This window comes from Adiantum capillus-veneris, chromosome 24 (assembly GCF_014529385.1).
Source record: "Adiantum capillus-veneris isolate H3 chromosome 24, ASM1452938v2, whole genome shotgun sequence".
NCBI classification, from domain to species: Eukaryota; Viridiplantae; Streptophyta; class Polypodiopsida; order Polypodiales; family Pteridaceae; genus Adiantum; species Adiantum capillus-veneris.
In genome coordinates, this window is record NC_140954.1 from 57,373,362 (window position 1) to 57,384,495 (window position 11,134).

Below are 11,134 nucleotides of genomic sequence, written 5' to 3' on the forward strand. Positions count from 1 at the left end.
GTCCATTTTTGGAAAAAATTGAGCAAATTTGGGTCAAAAGGGAGCAAAACATCTGATAGACTGAAAACTGCAGTGCAGACCTTGTATTGGGCATTTGGCCTGTCAAAACAAGTCCAAATCCAAAAAGATTTGAGATTTAGCTGGTGGACATAGTCAGGAACAAACTCCTAAGAGGACAAGTCCAGATGTGGTTGAACATGGATCGCGATCCATGTACCTCAACCTCAGAATTTGCTAAAAATTGGTACAAAGCCTGCACATGACCTTGTCTACACACAGTAAAAATTTGGAAAAATTTGCAGAAAAAAAAATCTGACAGGGAACATGGATCGCGATCCATGTACCTCTGAGCATAGTGGGGGTATCTAAGTTGATGATCTTGTAGACATACTTGAGGACATCCCAAATCTCTAGTTTGAGCTAAAAATATCTTCTAGAGACCAAGAAACAAGCCAAAGTTCCTGTGTTTTGGTCCTGAGATTGTTTTGAGTGTTGTTTCAAGTGCAGTTCACCAAAAGTGAAACTAACTTTTGATAGACAACTCCAAATTGAGTCAGGTACACCTAGGAAGAAAGCTTGCGGGCAATAGCACACACCTAGACCCCAAATTGAATTTTAGAGCTGAATTTTACTAGGATTCCTAAATCCAAACTTTTAGGGTACCCCAAGACGAGTTTCCAAAAACCAAAAAAGTCAAAAATTCCTAACTTTTGAGAGACCTGACCAGGGGCAAAAAGGGATAAGTTGCACTAAACCAAGTTGGGCTTGTCAAGTACTATCTTGAGACTTTTGAGTGATCCTTAATCATGACAAATCATTCACCACCAGGGTTTTCTACTCCACTCATAGACATGAAAAACACTGCAATGCCAACAACAGAGGGATTGGGAGAATACATAGAGGAGAGGCATCCTTTGATCAGCAAACCGAATGTGAGATTCATCAAAGCCAATGAATCCATGAGAGTTCTTACAGATTATGCTCATGATGGCTTATACAGATTCACAAACGGGGATCAATACATCTTTTACAGGTGTGTGGAACCCTACGATGGAGAGTTGACATTCCATAAGAACCTCTATGCATTCACATATACAGATGCCCACGGAGTGCAAGTTTTGATGGTAGATAAGTATGGACGTGAGTACAAACTTGTTGGTCCAATTGACTTAAAACAATACACATACAAGGGTACTCCAATCTCTACTTACTTACAGCCAAAAACGATGCTAGAGTACACTTCAGAGATGATTCCACCTGGATTCTCTCCAAGACGAGAGAAGAGAGTGAGAGACATTTTTCCAAGAGACCACGAATTGGTTAGACTAGTGACTGAACCACAACGATTAAGACCATATCAAGTGGCTCAATGTGTCAATACAAAATACGATGGGTCGAAGGATCCATATGCTCATGTCTCACTCCTCAAACAAGTTTTGAGAGCTGAACAGATAGCGGATTTTCATACTCAGTATGAGGGATTTGGGTTAACATTGGAAGGAACAGCCTTGACTTGGTTCCAACCACTAAATAGAGATGATTTTTCCAACATAGCACAACTCTTACAAGAGTTTGTAGAGGAATTCTCAAAAAGGGGAATCAAACATAACACAGTGTCCCAAATCGTGTATACGCTTTCAAACAAAAAGCAACTAAAAGAGTGAAGGAAGCTTTGCTTTGCTTCAAACAATACATAGAGAGATGTCCTATGAGAGAGCTACTGCAAGATGAGAGGCTATCAGTTCTCTTCATTGAGGGCTTAAAAAATGAGACTCTAAAAAAGGACCTACATTTGAAAGGATGCACGATGTTTAAGCAAGTCACTAGAGAATCTCTATATTTAGTTGACAATTGCAAGGCCTACGGAGAGGTGACTGATATGGAAAAAATGGGGAAAGCTTGCTCTTAGGAAAACTCGAATGAAACTGCAATTAGCGGATGGATACATGAAGAAACCGATTGGAATATTCGAACAAATCATCGTATCCTCGTGTGGCATCGAGTATGAGCACACCTTTTTCGTAATAAATTTTGACAATAGCGGCAACTTTGATATCATATTGGGCAAACCATTCATGCTTCAGCTCAAAATGGTACAAGACTGGGGCTATGACTATATCTACTTGAGACACAAAGAGGTCACAACAAAAATCAGTGTCAAAGATCATAGTTATAAGGATGTAGTGCAAACCCCGGGGGAAGATTTAAACTCCACAACTGATTTGGAAAGCAAAGTGCATAGTTGGATGTACGGAGCTCCTGAGAGTGGAAGTCTTAGAAAGTAAGATTGCATCCTACAGTGTTCAGTAGAAGATGAGGCATATGTACCAGAACCATTTCCAGAGGAGTTATTTGAACCCTTTGGATGGGATCAAATACCGGTGACTCTTGATGTCTGCATGAATGAGGTGACCCCGACTAAATTTTGTGATGAAGATGGGTATGATATGAGTCCCTTGTTTACAATAAAGGTGTTGAAGGAAGCTAATGAAGTTTGTGAGTGTGAAAGTAGAAAAGGTGAGACAGATAGCTACGTTCTGGAGCATGGTTCCAAGGTGCAAATGAAGGAAGCAGAGCAACCACGAGAATATGTCATCATTGACATACTTGAAGAATCGGCAAAATCTGTTTCAAAGAAGCCGACTCCAGAAAAAGTGCAAATGAAAGTAGATTGTAAAGTCTCTGACCCTGACCAAAAAGAGCACCCTTGTACCATGAAATGAACATAATGGAAAAAGTTACTATTTTTAGCAATTTTCTGAATTTTGTTAGTGCCATGATGTTTAGAATGTTTAAAGCTTTGAAATGTAAATTAAAATAATTTTTGTTAAAAAAAATCCAAAAATAGTAAGTTTTTGGTCACCCGACCCGTCTAGTTTTGACGGTCTCAAAAAACTGCACCTGTACCCCGAATTTGAAAAAAATGTGATGGCGGGAAAAAGAGCAGTGCAATCGGGTGGCCTCTGTACTCGTGCACACTCCACAAACCACGCCTCATGCAAACAAGCAAAGAACAAAACAAAGGGGGCACCACCCTAAATTAAGAGGTTTAGGGACCTCACACATAGTGCACATAGGCAAGTGAGACTTCTGGCATTATGATGGCATCAAAACATATGGCAAAACACATAGAAACGAAGCTTAGGGACCTTATGTAGCATATATATATACAAGACATCAGCTTAACAATACAACGGCATCTGATCATACATAACAAGGATATAGAGAAGCAAGTCAAGGATGGCATAATCTCTTGTCAAAAACAATCAACCCAGCAAGTAGGTATGATCCTACTAGCAACACATCAATACCTTAGAGAATGATGGCGAGGATGGTGGCCATGGAGCATGAGAGAAGACTCCTTATTTAGGTTTTAGGGCTAGTAATGTAGCATACTAGAGGGAGAGAGAGAGAGGGAGAGAGAGTAGAGCTCCATCCATAGCTCCTCGTTGTGAGCAATGTCGTCATAGCTTCATTGCTTGGTGAAGGGGGTGAAGTGTTGGTTTTGAGTGAGAGAAGGCCTCCTTATATAGGTTTCTGAGAGGGTTTAGGATTAGGGATAAACATGCTTAAATCCGCGGATTAGGGTTACTTTTTGCTTAGGGTGGTCAACAGATTGAGGTCACCTGATATGTCACCATCAAGATATTCTCTAGAGTGATGTGAGAGGGAAGGGTAAATGCTGATTTTTCTGATTGTGACACATGGGGATAAGGCCTTGACCAGCATTTAAGAGCAGGTAGGTGGCTGTTGAAACTGGAGGTTCTGTACATGTCAGGGGGGGACCTGCTGGGTCCTCCTGAATATCAAATTCTCAAAAAATCCTCAACCATGGCTTCTTTTGACATGTGTTCTTTGAAAAAATCAGCATGTCTCTTTTCAACTCAAAAGTCTTTATCCCTGTTGACTCACCTTTACCATAAGATTTTCTCCTTTTCTCCTCCTGTAACTGCATTGTTGATGCCCAATCACTGCTTCTACTAACAGTGAACTGTTACCTACCAAATACTTATGGTGCAGTAAAAAATATTTACCATGGGTAAAAAAAGTTACAGTAGGTAAAAAGTGATTTGTATTTACCATGTAGGTGAAAAATATTTACTGTAGGTAAAAAATATTTATTGTCGGTAAAAAAGTAAAAACGGAGTATGCTGTGCTGTGAGTCCACACGAACATCCTCGTGTAAATTTCACTAGAAATTCACACCTAGAATGGGCTATTCTGTAAGATATAGGTTGTAGGCATGCATAAGAGCTCGTTCCCACGTATCTTCTGTCCATGGCACTTTTTACTCTTTGGTGCTTGTGAAGTAGATTTTTCTTCTCTTTCGAGATCCCTTGGACTAGAGTATCCTCATCTCCCCAACAACTGACTGTGCCTTTATTGCATCTTCAGAAGGGGTCCTAAAAACCATGCATCAAAATGCATTTTCGAACCCAGGGTGCTGCTAAATATGGAAAGTACTCCGACCAATACGCCTTAGTTAGAGCTTAGTATAGCAATTTATAGCATTAAATTCCGACTCGTATGGGCCGTTTTAACCTAAAACCAATTTTTCCTAAAGTTGTGCGGGGAGGCACCGGGGCTCGAGGCTGTGTGGGAGTAGAATCCAGGCCACTCTAAGCCAGCTTTAGAAGCTAGGGGGCACCCTCTCTCACAAGTACATCTCGTGGGGGCTTATCCATACAAGGGAGAGAGAGAGTGAGTGACTTCTCGAGCAGGTTGGACACTGTTAAGTGTATAACTAAAGCTGCCTTGCATGAAATGAGTGCTCTCCAGATGCATATAGCAGCACAATTCGAATTTCAGCTTGGAGGAGCCTATTTAAAGGTGTGCTCACACACACACACATGCTCACACACACACCCAGTATACACACACACACACACCTACACACACCTTGGGGAGGTGCTGCCGACACACACACAGTTTTTGAAGGAGAAGCAAGGAGGGAGGTGCTGCCAAAATTCTCATCTTGAGGATTCATTTGGATCAGAAAATCAAGAAGATTCTCAGCCCCTAATTACGGTAATCATGGTTTAATTTCTGCTCTTCTTAATTCTCTTCATTATTCTCCAAATTCCTCGTCTACTATGCTTAATCCTAGCTATAATTCCCAATAGCTGCTCTCTAACTTTACATACCTATATTCCATTACATATTCATCATCCAATTAGCTAATTTATGCATCCATTCATCACTCTTAATCAATGATTAATACATGATTAGGAGAGATTCTCTCTAGGCAGCATAGTTAATAAATTGTCAGCCGGTAATAATGTAGATTTGATGAAATTCAACCTTTTACCATTCAATAGTAATGTAATTAAGTTAGATTCAATTTTTCTCACACATTAAGATGTGATTAAGGCAAAAATTAATCCGTCATTAGGCCACTAAGAAGAGAAATTTCTATCACCTATGCATGCGGTAACTCTGCATCTTTCTAATTGCACTAGGAAAGTAATTGAGCTCGCTTACTTCATCTCTCTTGTAAATTAATTAGTAAAATGAATTTCTCAATCATCTAAGCCAAGTGATTAAATTTAGAGCCGGTTCCCATAGGGCAAATAAAGGATTATCCATAAAATTGCTAGGTCTCGAAGGAAAAACCTAACCCCCTTGCATAAGGAGGACTCTTCAATGATTCTAATCTGCCATTTGGTTTGTTATGATGCTCTCGGACCTTAGCTCTTTTTCTTCAAGTTTATCATTTAAAGTAGTGAGTATAAAATGGCACCGGTTAAAAGAACTCGCTTCGGTGGTGCCCATGACCGCGAGGCAGGAACGAGCAATGTGAATGGAAAAGGAAAAGCTCCCATGGACGAACAAGCACCGGCCATCTCACGGGCCATTGACGAAGAAATGGAAGAGGTAGGTCACAATTTTATTCAAGTTGTTTAATTTTACATTGCACGCGTTTAGCTAGGAAAGAACATATCCCCAAACATGTTGGAGAAATCCGACGGAAACCTTGGCATTTGAATTCAATTGTATATTAAATTCTAAGTAGGAAAGAATGGTTGATGGATATACTGTTTGAAATAGGAAAGAATGTCTGCTAGGGAAAATTTAGCTCAGTATGTTCATTCTATTTCCAATGTTGACACTAGTCCAAACCCCCTCCTGATCACAGGGGGCAGAGTTCCTGGTTAAGGGCTCTTGAATCCACGTCTGCTGGTTATGCGGTGGATACCGACGTCTGCTGGTTAAGCGGTGGGAACCCACGTCTGCTGGTTAAGCGGTGGGAATGTCCATGTCGTGCTTTCTATGCGGTGGACATACCTAGTTGTATGGGCAGCTAGGCGACAACGGGAGGAGTAAAATCTCGATGGAGGGGGGATGTTGTACCTCCAGAACATTGGAATTTTAATGAATAAGTTTGGGTAGAATTTTTTCTAGAGTACTGTCTTGGTGCCACTTTGCAATACTGATTGAAAGGTTGTCTTAACGAACCTTGTGAATCGGAATCTAATCAAGGAACTTATATGTTGAACAACCATTGTGATAGTAATTAGGACACACAAGGAAGTGTGAGTGTGGGGGTGGAAAGTGGGGGCTTGGCTCAGGTTGCCAATGCCTATGAGAAGGGTGGTCGTGATTGGTCGGTAACTCTTTGTCCCCACAGTGTTTAATTTGACTCTAGTATTACTCATTGCCCCTGGAGCGGCCAAGTCTCAAGTGTACGTGCCTCTGAAACATGGGAAAAAAGGCACTCGGGATTTCTCTCCTCGTGGAAGGTGGGTCTTAGGATCGCTAGATAGGTTAATCACGCTTCCCCTGCAAGGTGGAGCTAGATCTCGTTGCTAGCAGGCTCGAACTCGATTCACTTTGTGATGAGAGATCGTCCGCTAGATGAACCCTGAACCACTTTGTTTGCTTTCACTATAGATCTAGTGGCCACCAGGTTTACCACCAGATCCGTTGTTTGAGACGACAGGGTGGGGACCTCACACCTGGTATCTGAGCTATAGGTTTACGAACTAGAAAATGATGTTAGTTGAAATTTTAAAAACATAAGGGATAGTGGATTGTCTCCTGAGTGATGTTAAAGAGTTTTACTTGTTGAGCTTGTTGGGATTCAGTGGGTTCCACATGATGTTTTTTGAGAAGTCGTTGGTGCGACTAGTGTTGCGGGCAGGTAGCCTATTGATGCACATAAAGTTATAAGTATGGATCAAAGCTCTCGAGTAAAGTTTTTTCCATTTTTGGATGTATTCAATGGAATTTAAACTAATGGTGGAATGGTTAAATCCTTTGTGATAGATGTACAGATTAAGTAGGCTGGTTAAGCCCAAAAGTTAAATTTCTTCTTGAGTATGGAAAAGCTTAGGTTCATTTGAGAAGAGTGCTATAGTAATGAGTTTTATACCATTGGATAGGCACCGCCTGCTGCTCTATACTCGGCAGCGCAAGAGAAGAAGCTCCTCCTTAAACAAGCCCAGTCTCCACTCTTTAAGGGCAAGGGGGAAAATGTGGAGAGAGATGCGAAAGTGTGGATGGAAGCAATGGACGATTACTTCGAAGCTGCGGGAACCCAACCCGTGAATCAGACCATGCTTGCGATGTTCCGCTTGTCTGGCGATGCCAAGATATGGTGGAAGAAACATTGCAGGGACCTGGATATTAAGGGATCTTCCCAATCCTAGGAAGACATCAAAGCTACAATAATGGGACGTTATTTACCACCTGCCGATAAAACCTTGAAGATGAATGAGTTCTTTTCACTTCGGTAGAGCTGACTTCATCTGTAGAAGAGTATTATGCAAAGTTTGTCACTCTTCGAGATATGCTCCTAAGATGACCTTGAATCAACAGGTAGCAAGGTTCTGCCAAGGGTTAATCGACCCTTTGAATACTCGGTTGGAAGCTCTCAGGCCAACGACTCTACAGGATGCCTTGCTAAGGGCCAAGCCATTAGCTAAAGAGATTCAGAGGGATACCCAAGATAGTCAATACTATTTGTCAAAGAGGGCCAGGACAGGGCCAGGACAGATAACTGGAGTAACAGGCCAATCAACCCTGCATACGACCATCGTCCGGTAGTAGCTTTTACGGCAGCTACCGAGTTTCCCAATATAAGATGCTTTGAGTGCCAGGAGTATGGACATTACAAAAGCCGATTTCCAAAAAGGATTTCCCAAACATCCGGTGCTAATAATGTACCTCTGAACGTCAATGGGCGAGGTCAACCAAACGAAAGAGGAGGCCGAGGAAGAGGAAACATAGGACAAGAGAGCGGAGCTTTCGCTAATGCCGCAGTGAGACAACCAACTGTGGGTGATGAAGCTGATGAGAGAGCATCTCTGTATGCTGCAACTGCTAATCCTAGTGAGCAATAATTCAAGCACCAGGATCTCATCAAAGTTCAGCAGAATAAGACGCATATAACTAAAGACTATTCTATTATCAAAGGATGTCTTTACTTTAGACAAAGGATATATGTACCTAAGTAGTTAGCATAGAGTTTATCCAGATGCATTCTTGAGATGAGGACATCTCAAATTTTTCACGTTGGGGAGGTTGTAAGGTCTCTGACCCAGACCAAAAAGAGCACCCTTGTACCATGAAATGAGCATAATGGAAAAAGTTACTATTTTTAGCAGTTTTTTGAATTTTATCAGTGCCATGATGTTTAGAATGTTTTAAAGCTTCGAAATGCAAATTAAAATAATTTTTGTAAAAAAAAATCCAAAAATAGTAAGTTTTTGGTCACCCGACACGTTTAGTTTTGATCGTCTCGAAAAACTGCACCCGTACCCCGAATTTGAAAAAAATGTGTTTTCGAACCCAAGGGGCTGCTAAATATGGCAGGTACTCGAACGATTACACCTTAGTTAGAGCTTAGTATAGCAATTTACGGCATTAAATTCTGACTCGTATGGGCCGTTTTAGCCTAAAACCAATTTTTCCTAAAGTTGTGCGGGGAGGCACCGGGGCTCGAGGCTATGTGGGAGCAGGTTCCAAGCCACTCTGAGCCATATTTAGAAGCTAGGGGGTGCCCTCTCTTACATGGGGGCTTATCCATGCAAGGGAGAGAGAGAGTGAGTGAGTTATGGAGCAGGTTGGACACTTGTTAAGTGTATAACTAAAGCTGCCTTGCATGAAATGAGTGCTCTCCAGATGCATATAGCAGCACAATTCGAATTTCAGCTTGGAGGAGCCTATTTAAAGGTGTGCTCACACACACACACACATGCTCACACACACACCCAGTATACACACACACACACACACCTTGGGGAGGTGCTGCCGACACACACACAGTTTTTGAAGGAGAAGCAAGGAGGGAGGTGCTGCCAAAATTCTCATCTTGAGGATTCATTTGGATCAGAAAATCAAGAAGATTCTCAGCCCCTAATTACGGTAATCATGGTTTAATTCCTGCTCTTCTTAATTCTCTTCATTATTCTCCAAATTCCTCGTCTACTATGCTTAATCCTAGCTATAATTCCCAATAGCTGCTCTCTAACTTTACATACCTATATTCCATTACATAGTCATCATCCAATTAGCTAATTTATGCATCCATTCATCACTCTTAATCAATGATTAATACATGATTAGGAGAGATTCTCTCTAGGCAGCATAGTTAATAAATTGTCAGCCGGTAATAATGTAGATTTGATGAAATTCACCCTTTTACCATTCAATAGTAATGTAATTAAGTTAGATTCAATTTTTCTCACACATTAAGATGTGATTAAGGCAAAAATTAATCCGTCATTAGGCCACTAAGAAGAGAATTTGCTTTCACCTATGCATGCGGTAACTCTGCATCTTTCTAATTGCACTAGGAAAGTGATTGAGCTCGCTTACTTCATCTCTCTTGTAAATTAATTAGTAAAATTCTGAATTTCTCAATCATCTAAGCCAAGTGATTAAATTTAGAGCCGGTTCCCATAGGGCAAGTAAAGTATTACCCATAAAATTGCTAGGTCTCGAAGGAAAAACCTAACCCCCTTGCATAAGGAGGACTCTTCAATGATTCTAATCTGTCATTTGGTTTGTTATGATGCTCTTGGACCTTAGCTCTTTTTCTTCAAGTTTATCATTTAAAGTAGTGAGTATAAAATGGCACCGGTTAAAAGAACTCGCTTCGGTGGTGCCCACGACCGCGAGGCAGGAACGAGCAATGTGAATGGAAAAGGAAAAGCTCCCATGGATGAACAAGCACCGGCCATCTCACGGGCCATTGACGAAGAAATGTAAGAGGTAGGTCACAATTTTATTCAAGTTGTTTAATTTAACATTGCACATGTTTAGCTAGGAAAGAACATATCCCCAAACATGTTGGAGAAATCCGACGGAAACCTCGGCATTTGAATTCAATTGTATATTAAATTCTAAGTAGGAAAGAATGGTTGATGGATATACTGTTTGAAATAGGAAAGAATGTCTGCTAGGGAAAATTTAGCTCGGCATGTTCATTCTATTTCCAATGTTGATACTAGTCCAAACCCCCTTCTGACCACAGGGGACAGAGTTCCTGGTTAAGGGCTCTTGAATCCACATCTGTTGGTTAAGCGGTGGATACCCACGTCTGCTGGTTAAGTGGTGGGAACCCACGTCTGTTGGTTAAGCGGTGGGAATGTCCATGTCGTGCTTTCTATGCGGTGGACATACCTAGTTGTATGGGTAGCTAGGCGACAACGAGAGGAGTAAACTCTCGCTAGAGGGGGGATGTTGTACCTCCAGAACATTGGAATTTTAATGAATAAGTTTGGGTAGAATTTTTACTAGAGTACTGTCTTGGTGCCACTTTGCAATACTGATTGAAGGGTTGTCTTAACGAACCTTGTGAATCGGAATCTAATCAAGGAACTTATATGTTGAATAACCATTGTGATAGTAATTAGGACACACAAGGAAGTGTGAGTGTGGGGGTGGAAAGTGGGGGCTTGGCTCAGGTTGCCAATGCCTATGAGAAGGGTGGTCCCGATTGGTCGGGAACTCTCTGTCCCCAGTGTTTAATTCGACTCTAGTATTACTCATTGCCCCTGGAGCGGCGAAGTCTCAAGTGTACGTGCCTCTGAAACATGAGGAAAAAGGCACTCGGGATTTCTCTCCTCTTGGAAGGTGGGTCTTAGGATCGCTAGATAGGTTAATCACGCTTCCCTGCGAGGTGGAGCTA